General features: G+C 37.4%; 1 pseudogene; it reads right to left on the bottom strand.

Moving 5' to 3' along the window:
- Nucleotides 1-3,876: 3,876 nt before the first annotated feature.
- LOC141493885 (CD9 antigen pseudogene) lies at nucleotides 3,877-4,627 on the bottom strand (annotated as a pseudogene).
- Between the last annotated feature and the right edge of the window lie 9,147 nt (nucleotides 4,628-13,774).

The following is a 13,774-nucleotide window of genomic DNA, read 5'->3' as shown; positions in this document are numbered from 1 at the left end:
ATTTGGTCCCATGGAAGATTCAGAAGATGACAAAATCAAAGCTTCTGTATCTAAAACCTCCAAGAGAAATAGAAAATGGGTTCAAGTTATGGATGAGCTCAAAAAAGACTTTGAAAATCAATTAAGGGAGATAGAGGAAAAACTGAGAGGAGAAATGAAAGTAATGCAGATAATATGTTAAAAACCAGTTTAGGTTAAGTGGAAAAAGCAACACAAAAGGCAAATGAGGAGAAGAATGCCCTAAAAAACAGAATAGGCCAGCTGGAAAAGGAGATTAAAAAAGTTCTCTGAAGAAAATAACTCCTTCAAATGTAGACTGGGACTAAAGGAAGCCAATGAGTTTACATGAAATCAGCCCCCCCCCAAGAAAAACACAAAAATTAGAAGAAAATGTGAAATATTTCATTGGAAAAACAACTGACCTCAAAAACAGATCCAGAAGAGATAATTTAAAAATTATTGGGTGACCTGAAAGTCACAACTAGGAAAAGAGCCTAGACTTCATTTTTCAAGAAATAATACAGCAAAATTTCCCTGAGATCCTAGAAGCAGAGGGTAAAATAGAAATTGAGGGAATTCACCAATCACCCCCTGCAAGAGATCCCAAAAGAAAAATTTCCAGGAATATTATAGCCAAATTCCAAAACTCCCAAGTCAAAGAGAAAAATACTAAAAGCTGCCAGAAACAAACAATTCAGCTACCATCGCACTATAGTCAGGATCTGGCAGCATCTACATTAAGGGCTCATAGGGCTTGGGATATATTACAGAAGGCTAAATATCTTGGTTTACAACCAAGAATCAACTACCCAGTAAAACTGAACATCCTCTTTCAGGGAAAAAGATAGCTTTTAATGAAACGGGGGACTTTCAAACTTTTCTGTTGAAACAACCAGAGCGGAACAGAAAGTTTGATCTCCAAGTACAGGACTCAGGTGAACCATAGAGAGGGTGGACAAGGACTAACTATGAGGAACTTAATGATGTTGAACTGTTTGTATTTCTGCATGGAAAGAAAATACTGATAACTCATATGAACTTTCTCATTTATAAGAGCAGTTAGAAGGAGCATATATAAACAAGGCACAGGAAGGAGCTGAATATAATGGTATAATATAGTAAAAAGATGGAGTCAATGGGTGATAAAGGAAATTACTTGGAGGAAGAGAAAGGAGAGGAAGAAAGGCCTAAGATATTTCACATAAGAGTCAAGAAAAAGCTCTTTTCAGTGGAATGGAATGTGGGGAGGTTAGGGGAATGAGTAAGTCTTCATTCTCATCAGAAATGGCTCAGAGAGAAAATAACATAAACACTTAATAGGGTATAGAAATCTATCTTACCCTAGAGGAAAGGGATAGGATAAGAGGGGATGGGGGAAGGGAAGGGGTCAATAGGTGATAGAAGAGAGGGAAGATTGTGGGAAAGGGTATTCAGATACAACACATTTTTCTTTCTTTCTTTCTTTCTTTCTTTCTTTCTTTCTTTCTTTCTTTCTTTCTTTCTTTCTTTCTTTCTTTCTTTCTTTCTTTCTCTTTTTTTTAGTTTTTTTTCCCCCCCAAGGCAATGAAGTTAAGTGGCTTGCCCAAGGCCACACAGCTAGGTAATTATTAAGTGTCTGAAGCTGGATTTGAACTCAGGTACTCCTGACTCCAGGGCTGGTATTCTATTCACTGTGCCACCTAGCTGCCCCTACAACACATTTTTCAACAGGGACAGGGTGAAAGGAGAGAGAGAGAGAGAGAATAGACTAAATGAGAGTGAGGAGTAAAGTGGAGGAGTAGCTGGTAATAGCAACTGTGGGAAAAATAATGAAACAACTTCTTTGGTGGATTTATGAAGGCAACTCATCATCTGAGAGTCAGAGCTATCGGAATCTGAACACAGACTGAAGTACATTTTTTTCTCTTTCACTATTCTTGAGATTTCTCATCTTTTTTTGGGGGGGGTTATGTTTACTCTCACAAGATTATTGTAATAATATAAAATAAATAAGCCAAAAAAAAAGAAACTGAATAAGCTGTAGTTTGATGGAAGCCACTTAAGTGAAATAGGGATATGGTAAAATTTGCTTGCTTTTCTATGGCTGAAAGATTCTCAAGGGAGCTAAAAGGCGAGGTAACTAGACACAGGTATTCCTAAAGTGAATTTAAGAACTTTAAAACAGTTTTTAATAACTGAACTGTGATAGAATTGATTTACTTTGTAATCATATATTTTAATGAATGCATTTAAAAATATTATTCTTAGAAAATATACTTTGCCTTTACCTAGATGCCCAAGAAGTTCATGGTATACACACACAAAAGTTAAGACCCCTGTACTAGTGGATATTGAGCTGATTTTTGGAGTCAGGAAAAACTCTAGCCTCTGATAAAAACTTACCTGTGTTACCCTAAGGAAATCACAAGACACTTAAATTTCTCAGCCCTCCAAGGAACCCCCTTAAGACTCAAAGGTGCCAACCTGTATTGATAGAGAAAGTTTCCTCATATGGGAATTTTCCATACCAATGAATCATCAGTAGTTCCTGTCCCTGTTTTATAAACAATAATTCTGCTTTCTGCTTTTAAAACAAAGCAGATAAAAGGCATTTTGAAAATTGTTATATGTATGATATGATTTTTATGCGCAAGGCAGGGAGGGGAATACTTAAGATGAAACCCCCAAAATTCATTTCTAGACTGAACAATAGATTTTATATGGCATTTAACCCACATATAAGATGTGGGTATTTTAAATATGTACCTAATACTTATTTTAGAGTAGGGTATAATGTAATTTGCAAAATACATTCCTAATTTCTAGGGGTTTTTTGGGGGGGTGGAATTACTATAAATATAAAAGTTTTAAAAGACCACAAAAAACTAAACTCAGGCCCTTGGAAAGTTCTCACCCAATATGATGAATGCCATGCATTCTATTATTTCCCTATCTTAACAATACCTTGATTGAGCTTTTGTAATGTTACTAGGCATTTATTTTCTGTTTATGTAGAGAGCTTCTCCATGGAGATATGTCTGTAATATGAAGGCATGCAATATAGAAAATGACATGCAATGCTTTTATTCTTCCAATTTAATTAATGCTATGACAACAACTTGGCAAAGAGAGTAGGCGGAGAATGGCCTCTGTAGGGAACTGCAGGTTGTAAACAGAAAGGAAACTATCAAAATGTTACTAGGAGTCAACACATTACAAAAGAAAGCTTTCTCCACAGCTTCCATAAATTCTCAGAGGAGCAGGCAGATCTAAAATCTGGGTATAAGCCAAGAAGAGAAAAGAAGCAAGGTAATCATAACAGAAATCAAGGAATTTTTTTTCCCCTCCATCAAAATTCTAGAAGATTATTTACTTGGTTTATTTCTACTATAACATGCGGGCCTCAAGGTTGCTGGTGCTTCCCCAAAAGCTCAGCCCTTCAATCATTTTGCTTGAGAATTGTGAAATAATTCTAAAGACCTCTGCTGAGAAGATCAGTAATAATAATTTTTGAAAAAAAAGTCATTATATTTCTCTACTTCTTGCTCCACCTCATTTTATGTTAAGATTTTTTTTATTGTCATAATCTTTATTATGTATGAAATTGTCTTCAACATAAGTTACATCCTGATTAAATCTGAGATAAGAATTTTATTTTAATCTATTTAAAGGCCAATATGGTCTTTTATTCTGTAAAAATCTTTAACCAGAGTCTAGCAAATATAGTACCTTTCATTGCAGGAGCAAAGCAAAAACTAAAAAACCCTCAACTACAAACATTGGTATCAAATAAGGCATTAAAAAGATAACAAATATAGAACAACTTTGTTTAAAAATGCAGAATGAATACTAAAGTTTGTGGCAAACACAACAAAATAAAACAAAAGATACAAACAGAACAATTCCAGAGGGCAGACTTTCCTGCTCAGGGAATGAAAGCAAAGACTCTAGACCATTCCTCGGTTCCTCCGGATAGCACAGCATAGAATCATACTGAAAATCATGCCAAAAATCATCACAACAGCAATCCCTATGCCAACATCTCCAATGATGTGGAATTTATTGTTGAAGACTTCCTCAATAGCTGCTGGGCAAGACTTCATAGTTATCCCCTCGATAAAGTTCTTGTTGGGACAGGTGTCTGTGATCAGCTGATCTAAAGGTCCAGCCATACCATAGCAATTTAATGCATGATGGATGGCTTTGAGGGTTTCCTTGGTGGGGCCTTCTTTGCTCTTTATCTTTTCATATGTTTCCTTATAAAAATCCTGGATCTCACGGATCACCTCTTCTTTGTGGGAATAACCTCAGATGGCTGCAACTATTTCGATGGCAAATATCACCAAGAGGAAGGCAAAGAACAAGCCCAACATGCATTGTGACTCCTGTATGGCCCCACAGCAGCCCAGGAAACCCACCAGCATCATGAGGGCACCAGCCCCAATCAAGATATAAATGCCTGTGTAGAAACTGGAATTGTTGTCTTCCTGCTCAGATACTCTTCGTCTGGGAGTCAAATCTGAGCCATAGGCCAATGGCAAGGACCGCAATTCCTGCGAGCCAGAAGATGAAGTTGAACCCAAACAGCAGATATTTAATGCACTTGGTTCCTCCTTTGACCGGCATGGTGGAGACTGGGCTGGGCTGGGCTGGGCTGGGCTGGGGTTCTCAGGGAGGACAGTCGGGTGGCACAAGGACCGGATCAGACCCAACGAGTAACTCTACTTCGGCAGATTCGGGCACTGGGTGGCCTTAGGGCTCTATGTTAAGATTTTTTAAAGAAAAATCTGTTTTTATCATTAAAAACAAACTAGATAATTTTGATTACATTAAATTAAAAATCTTTTGCCCAGACAAAACCACCATAACCAAGATCAAAAGAAATGTAGTAAATTGGAAAACAATTTTTACAACTAGTATTTCTGACAAAGGACTCATTTGCAAAGCCATTATACAGATGAGGACAGCGAAGTGATCCGATCCGTAGTCATATGAAAATTGCTCTAAATCACTATTTATTAGAGAAATTCAAATTAAAGCATCTCTGAGGTACCATCTCACACCTCTCAGACTGGCCAATATGACCACAAAGGACAATGATCAATGTTGGGAAGGATGTAGGGATCTGGGACACTAATGCATTGTTGGTGGAGCTGCAAACGCATCCAACATTTCTGGAGAGCAATCTGAAATTACACCCCAAGGGCAACAAAAATTGCATACCCTTTCATCCAGCAATTCCACTACTGGGTCAATACCCTGAAGAGATGATGAAAATAGTTAAAAGATCACTTGTACAAAAATATTCATAGCAGCCCTGTTTGTGGTGAAAATCAAGTAAATGTCCTTCAGTTTGGGAATGGCTTTAACAAACTGTAGTATATGTATATCATGGGACACTATTGTTCTATTAGAAACCAGAAGGGATGGGAATTCAGGGAAGCCTGGAGAGATCTGCATGAATTGATGCTGAGAAACATGAACAGAACCAGAAAAACATTGTACATCCTAACAGCAACAACCTTGATGGACTTGTTCATTCCATCAGTGCAACAATCAGGGACAATTTAGGGCTATCTGCGATGGAGAATACCATCTGTATCCAGAGAAAGAATTGTGGAGTTTGAACAAAAAACAAGGACTGTTACCTTTAATTTAGGGGGAAAAACCTGATATCTTATTATATAATCTTGCTATATTTTATACTTTAGTTTTCTTCCTTAAGGATATGATTCTCTCTCATCACATTCAGCTTAGATCAATGTATTCATGGAAACAATGTAAAGAGTAACAGACTTCCTTCTGTGGGCGATGAGGGGGGAGGGAAGCAAGAGTAGGGGAAAAATTGTAAAACTCAAAACAAATAAAATTTTCTTTAAAAAAAAAAAAGAAAGAAAAAGAGGGGCAGCTAGGTGGTGCAGTGGATGGAGCGCAGGCCCTAGAGTCAGGAGAACCTGAGTTCAAATCTGGCCTCAGACACTTAATAATTACCTAGGTGTGTGGCCTTGGGCAAGCCACTTAACCCTATTGCCTTGCAAAAAAAAAAAAAAGACAAACATTAAAAACCCTAACACCCCCCCCATCTATGTTTTTGTTTATTTAAGTACTTTAAATATTATAAACCCTTCAGATGAGCTAATGTAACATGATAGACTTTTACTCATAGTTCTATTTGGGTACACAACTGAATTTACCATATACATGAATACATGTAATAATGAGATTCACTGTAACAGAACTGATTATAAGCAATAGTTAGCTTCTTTCAAGGTACCATGCTTAACCTGATTCTTTTTGAGAGATAACATCTAGACATTTAGTCTCTCTCTTTTTTTTTTTAGGTTTTTTTTTTTTGCAAGGCAAATGGGGTTAAGTGGCTTGCCCAAGGCCACACAGCTAGGTAATTATTAAGTGTCTGAGACCAGATTTGAACCCAGGTACTCCTGACTCCAGGGCCGGTGCTTTATCCACTGCCCCACCTAGCCGCCCCCATTTAGTCTCTTCTAAATCATTTTTTTCCTCCCTCATTGATAAGATGAATCATTCCTAGTTTTTAGGGAAATCCCGTGCTAGAAGAATTATTGTCAAAAGGTCATTCAACCTCATTTACCAAATATCAGTAGTTGTAGAATGCAGAGGTAGTTATACAGCTGTATACAATCTGCACATATTTGCTTTTGTCTGATCCCTTAGATTGTGAACTTCCGAAGGAAAAGACTGACTTTTGCCTCTTGTAACTTCAGTGCTTAGCATAGAGTTTGTCATGTAATAGGTACTTAAGAAATTATTTTTACTGACTGACTAGAAGTGCAGGGAGCATTTTATAGTATGGAACTGTATTCAACAAAAGGATTCTACAAAATAATTTATATTGTCATTGGAAAATGAGAGAAAAGTCAAACAATTAGTTAATCAATAATCACTTTAGTGCTTACCATGGGCCAGGCAGTGTTAAAACTTTCCTTATTTTCCCCCATCTCTGGAATGGGGAGGAAGAAAAAAAATACACACTTGTATATGTTTGTAGGTATGTGTTTATGTAAATTGGGATCTACAAGCTAAATATAGAATCAATGGAAAGTAGCCTTAGAGGGGAAAACACTAGTAGTTGGGGGTGAAATGCTAGAAAACTGATGGAACCTTTTTTTTGAAAAGTGATTTGTAGCAAAAATAATCACACTCCAATTCAATAATCACATTATTGGATATATATATATATATATATATATATATATATATATATATATGGATATATATATATATATATACCTTGTAAACATCATCATCAGAAAGAAAAAAAGAACCATCTATTCAAAGTCATTTATAGAATTATTACCTGTGAAATTTACAAAATAAAACTAGAAACAAATAAAATGGTCCAACAATTAGAGATCACCTTAGAATAAGTTCCTGCCTCTGTCACATATTGCCCTTTACACTGGTAAGTGATTTGACCTCTCAGTATCCTAATTCTTAGGCATTTAGCCAACTGACATTTATTAAATGCCTAATTGGGGCCAGACACTGAGCTAAGAAAAGGAAAAACAAAGAAAAGTAAAAAAGAAACCACAAACCCACCCCAAAACAAACAAAAACTCCCAAATAACCCACTTCTCTAAGACTATGTGATGAGGATTAGTAGATTACAGCATATCTATCAGTAGAGGTAATTACCTCAATTAGGAGTTCTTCCCACCCCTTGTATAATCAGCCAGTGTCCTTAACCCTCAAAAAAAAAAAAATGGTTGCAGTAGAATAAATGCTATGAAATAAACAGTCAGGGACAATCAGTAGTAGTTAGATTAGTTTAGGAGAACTGATCTTGGGGAGACTGTTTCCTATGAGCATTGTAGGGAAAAAATAAGAACTGAACACAAGAAAAGAGAAATCAATGGAAAAGAGTAAGAGGGGCAACAGGGTCAAGAGAAATAATAAGGAAAGAAAGAAGAAAGATGGGACAGACTGAAAGAACCTCTAGAAAATGAGGGTAATGAAATCTCAGGGTGGGGATAGGTAATTTTATTATGGGGACTTTGACTTATTGGCTAGTGGGGCAGAATCAGGGACTTTTGTGGAGATGCTTCAGAAGATAATAAAAGCACACATTTTTAGTAATGTAAACTGTGAGGAAGGAAGGTAGGAAAACCATATTTGAAAAATTTAAATGCTGTCCAGAGTTAGGGATTCTGAGAGTGGCATAGGTTAGGGCTTCTGTCTTGAATGTTTTGTAGCCAGAAAGATGACAAACTTCTCGAAACTGAGTAGTGGGTAAAATTTCAAGATATTGACTGGGGAGAAGGGATTATATAGTTTAAGGAAGGAGAAAAAGAGCCAGCATTGACTGAAGAAGAATCCGTTATGCCCATTTTAGCTTCTTTTTATCCTCTGCTGTCCAAATTTGGAAGATCCAGAGAGGTACAGGGACATATGAATGCCCAAAGTACTCCTGGGTCTTTAAATTTTAATATAATTTAATATCTTCAGTAGGAAAGAAACTCAGAAATGAAAATGTCCCAGAGGCAAGGACCATCACATAGAAACATGACATGTAGCCTAAGTAGAATAGGTTATTTATAGTATATTTAGCAAGGCTGAAATATCATAAAATATTGTTTCACAAACTGCTTTTGTTCCAGGCCCTAAAAAAAAAAAAAACTAAGGTGGCTTAGCTAAGATGGAAAATTGTAGGGATGTGGAAAGAAAACAACTGGATTCAACAAAAGGATTGTATATAATAACATTATAAATTGCCATTGAAAAATGGGAGAGATAATCAATCAGTAGTCATTTATTTAGGGCTTACCCTTGGGCCAGGCAGTGTGCTAAAAACCTTCCTGTCATCACCATGAAGGAGGGGAGAAAATATAGAAATAAATTAAAATATACAATAAATTCAGAGTACATGGAAAGTAGCTTCAGCTGAAAAAGCACTTAGAGCTGGGAGTGAAGTGCTAAAAAACTGATGGAATCAGGTTTTTTTTGGAAGGTGATTTGTAGCAAAAATAATCACACTAATTCAACAATCACATTATTGGGTATATACATTCTGAATGTTATCACAAAGAAAAAAGTCATCTATTCAAAGATATTTATAGCACAGTTGCTATTGCAAGTTGTTTTTCCCTCCATCCTATTCCTCCCCAACCTCATTTATTTTACTCTCTCTCTCTCTCTCTCTCTCTCTCTCTCTCTCTCTCTCTCTCTCTCTCCCCTTTTACCCTGTTCCTCCTCAAAAGTGTGTTGTATCTGACTACCCTCTCCCATGATCTTCCCTCTCTTCTGTCACTTACAACCCACCTCCCTTCCCCCTGTCCCCCTTCTTCCATTCCCTTTCCTCTCATTTTCCCTCTAGGGTAACTTAGATTTCTATACCCAATTGAGTGTTATTTCCTCTCTGAATCCCCTTCCAATGAGAGTCCTTTCCCCTCTTTTCTACTCCACTGCAAAAAAGCCTCTTTTATGTGAAATAACTTGTCCCATTTGACCTTTCCTTTCCCTTTTTCCCAGTACATTTCTTTCTCATCCTATTAACTCCAACTTTTTTATATATTATATCTTCAAATTCAAGTTCCTCCTGTATCTTGTCTATATATACTCCTTTTAACTGCCTTAATAAATAAGAAGGCTCATAAGAATTATATCATCTTCCCATGCAGGAATACAAGCAGTTTAATATCATTAAATCCCTCATCATTAATTCTTCCCATCAATCCTCTCTGTGCTTCACTTATGCTCCTGTACTTGGAAGATCAAACTATCTGTTCAGTTTTGGTCATTTCATCAGGAAAGTTTGAAAGTCCCGTTTCACTGAATGTCCATCCTTTCCCCTGAAAGAGTAATGTTCAGTTTTGCTGAATTGTAATTAAGCTCTTTTGCCTTCCAGAATATCATATTCCGAGTCCTACGAGCCCTTAATGTAGAAGCTGTTAAATCTTGTATAATCTTGACTGTAGTTACAGGATAATTGAATTATTTCTTCGGGGCTGCTTGTAATATTTTCTTTTCTTCAGAGAGTTTTGTTATCTCCTTTTACATCTTCTCCTCATTGGACTTTTGAACTGCTTTTTTCCATTTGAGCCAAACTGGTTTGTAAGATGTTATATTCTTCAATATTTCACCAAGATGCTGACTTGGTTTTCATGATTTTCCTGCATCCTCTCAATTCTCTTCCCAATTTTAACTCTACCTCCCTTACTTGATTTTCATAATCTTTTTAAAGCTCTTCCATAGCCATATTTTTCTTAGATGCTTTGGATGCAGAACCTTTGACTTTATGTTTTGAGTGTGTATTTTGATCTTCCATTGGACTGAAGTAAATGTCTGTGGTTGAATTTTTTTTCTTCTCTTGTTTGCTCATTTTTGAGTTATTAACTCTTTGTTAATTTGAAGCTCTGCTTCTAGGGTGGAAGACACATTCCCAAGCTTTTGAGGGTTTTTGTAGCTGGGAGAACCTCCAGAGTTCTGCAAGTTCTCAATTCCTCCAAAGTCTTATGAGAGGCGATGACATCTTCTGGCCTGTGCTCTGGTCTGCAGATGACCAGAAGAACTCCCCTGTGTTCTCAAACCATGAGGAGGGTCCATGCTCCGCTGCAGGCCATAAGTGCTGTTGTGTTCTCCTTTTACTGAGACTAGAACCACAGACTGTGACCTGGAACTGAGTCTGGGTGAAGCAACAGAGTCCTGCCTCAGTGGTAGCAATCTCCCCCAAACCCCTTACCATCTATGGGCTGAGAGCTTTGGAAGCAGCTCCTGCCAGGTCTGTGCTGAGGCCTGCACTGGACTGGGCTCTGCTCTCACTCTGGTGTGGCAGAGTTTTCCTGCCAACCCTCTAATTGTCCTTGGTGATCCCTGGGCTGAGAGGTCTGGAAACCACCCCTGCTGCCACAGAACCTACACCCCTAGGGATCCACAGAAGTGGAAGTTCAGGGAACCTCGGCCCAGAGGTCTGCCTCTGGATGACTGAAGTTGTTTTGCTCAGGCTTGGTCTGAGGTGCGTTGCAGGTCCTTTCTAATCCTATTGTAACAGACCTCTCTAAAAATGTTTCTTTTTTTTTTTTGTGGGTTCTTCCACTCTAGAATTTGGTTAGTCATAATATAAAGGTATATGAAGTGATTTGGGGGACAGCTCACGGGAGTCCCTGTTTTCACTCTGATATCCTGCCCACTCCCTAGCCCTAGCTAAATCTTAAAGAAATTTCTGTTCCTTTGCAACCATTTGGATCAACAAAGGCAAAAAAAGATTTAGTAATGAAGACAGAAAGGACTTGCCAACCAGTCTCTAGGAAAGAAATAGAGATACTATCTTCTAGTATACTTGCCCAGAATTTTGGGCCATATTTCTTTTTTTTATTATTATACATTTTATTTGTTTTCCAATAATATACAATAGCAGTTTCTATCATTTTTGTAATGTTTTGAATTTAAAAATTTCCCCCACCCTCTCTTCCCTCTCCCTCCCCCCACCCACAGAAAACAGTCTGATAATTTTTACATTGTTTCCATGCTATACATTGATCAAAATTGAATGTGTTGAGAGAAAAATCATATCCCCGAAGAGAAAATAAAATATTAGAGATAGCAAAATTATGTAGTACATAAGATGACTTTTTTTTTTTTTAAATTGAAGGTAATGATCTTTGGTCTTTGTTTAAACTCTACAATTCTTTCTCTGGATACAGATAGTATTCTTCATCACAGATACCCTGAAATTGTCCCTGGTTGTTGCACTGAAGGAATGAGCAAGTCCATCAAGGTTGATCATCACCCCCATGTTGCTGTTAGGGTGTACAATGTTCTTCTGGTTCTGCTCATCTTGCTCAGCATCAGTTCATGCAAATCCTTCCAGGCTTCCCTGAATTCCCATCCCTCCTGGTTTCTAATAAAACAATAGTGTTCCGTGACATACATATACCACAGTTTGCTAAGCCATTCCCCAGTTGAAGGGACATTCACTTAATTTCCAATTCTTTGCCACCAGAAACAGGGCTGCTATGAATATTTTTGTACAAGTGATGTTTTTACCCTTTTTCATGATCTCTTCAGGGTATAGACCCAGTAGTGATATTGCTGGATCAAAGGGTATGCACATTTTTGTTGTTGGGTCATATTTCTTGCAAATTGAATGAATCATTTAGAAATAGCCCTATATCATAAAAGGAATTATGCAACCCAAGAGTGGACAGGGAAATAGTGTAAGGTGTTTTGCTGGCCAAGGCTTCTTCCATTCAGGTGGATTATATAGGACTTCAAATCCCTTAGTCGTGGATAGTCTATATCCAGACCTATTCCCCTCCTCTCTCTGTGTGGCACTGAAAGAACAACTTTATATTAACCTGATGTCAAATCATTTTATATAGGCGAATTTGCTATCACTATCACCCATCTTGTCTTCTGCCATTAATGTTTTTCCTGGATTTTTTCTCAACCAATTTATATTAAGCATAATTTTATTATCATTCTGGATTTAGGAAACAAGAATAATACCTGCAAGAGATTCACAACACATAGGTCTGTCAATGGGCACATGACTTGATTCTCATTATAAGTGGTCTGCACATTATAATGGAGTTTTGCTATAATTTTTTCAATGTTGATCCTAGTTGTTAGTAGTTGATACAGTCCTCTAACTATGGACAGCTAGGTAGTGCAGTGGATAGAGCACCAGGTCTGGAATCAGGAAGACTGAGCTTTCTGAGTTCAAATACAGCCTCAGACAGTTACTAGCTGTGTGACCCTGGGCAAGTCACTTCACCTTGTTTGTCTTAGTTTCCTCATCTGTAAAATGAGCTGGAGAAGGAAATGGCAAATCACTTTAGTAGCTTTGCTAAGAAAACCCTGAATGGGTCACATAATTGGACAGGACTGAAACAACTGAGCAATATGTCTATCTATATGGATAGAGATATCTAGATCCCTCTATTGCTTTTAGTAGTGATTTATAATGGAAAATAACTATCCAATTCCATCAGTGTACTGGTCATTCTCTTTAGCAGATTAAATTTGTTCAAAATGAGTGATGTCTTTAATATGAACCCTAAGCAGCACCTCCAAAGGGCTAGATATGCTGTGGTTACAAACCCTCCTCCTAGGACTTATATATTCTAATCAAATTTATTATGTATGGAGTGGTAGGATCTATTTTTGTTTTGTGTAAAGGGCTTTTGCTAGGGAGGGGCAACTGGGCTACCATGACTTAAGAGTTATGAGAGATTGAATACCGGCCTTCTGTACCACTGTGGCTATAGTCAGAGCCTCTTTCCACTCTCCCTTCACCCCATTCACTTTATATTTCCCTTTGTTGTTCTGGCAGCCCTGCTCAGTGACCTATAGATAAGCTTTATGCTTTGATCTATCTTAAAAAGCAATCATCACAAAGGTAAAAAAGTTTTTTAAAAAAATTAATGAAAATCCTCTTCTATTTCCCCCCTTTCCTTTCCCATTCACAAAACAGAAACAAAATCCTTCTGACAAATATGCAGAGGAAAAAAAGGAAATAAGGGGAAAATTCTCACCATGGCCATGTCAGTCTGCATCATGACTCTGGCACCTCTCAGTCAGGAATGGAGTAGCATGTTTCATGAAACCTTTGTAATCACTTTATCATTTTGTTCACTGGACTCCTTAAGTCTTTCCAAGTTGTTTGTCTTTATTGTATAAATCATTCATGTTCTACTCAATGTACTCCATCTCAGGTCATGTAAGTTTTCTAAACTTTCTCTGAAACTATTCCCTTTATCATTTCCTTTTGTTTTTGGCAAGGCAATAGGGTGAAGTGACAGTAAAAGTGATTATTGTC

Source organism: Macrotis lagotis, chromosome 7 (genome assembly GCF_037893015.1).
Source record: "Macrotis lagotis isolate mMagLag1 chromosome 7, bilby.v1.9.chrom.fasta, whole genome shotgun sequence".
NCBI lineage: Eukaryota > Metazoa > Chordata > Mammalia > Peramelemorphia > Peramelidae > Macrotis > Macrotis lagotis.
The sequence above is the reverse complement of the archived record's forward strand: the minus strand, read 5'-3'. Positions and strand labels throughout refer to the sequence as shown.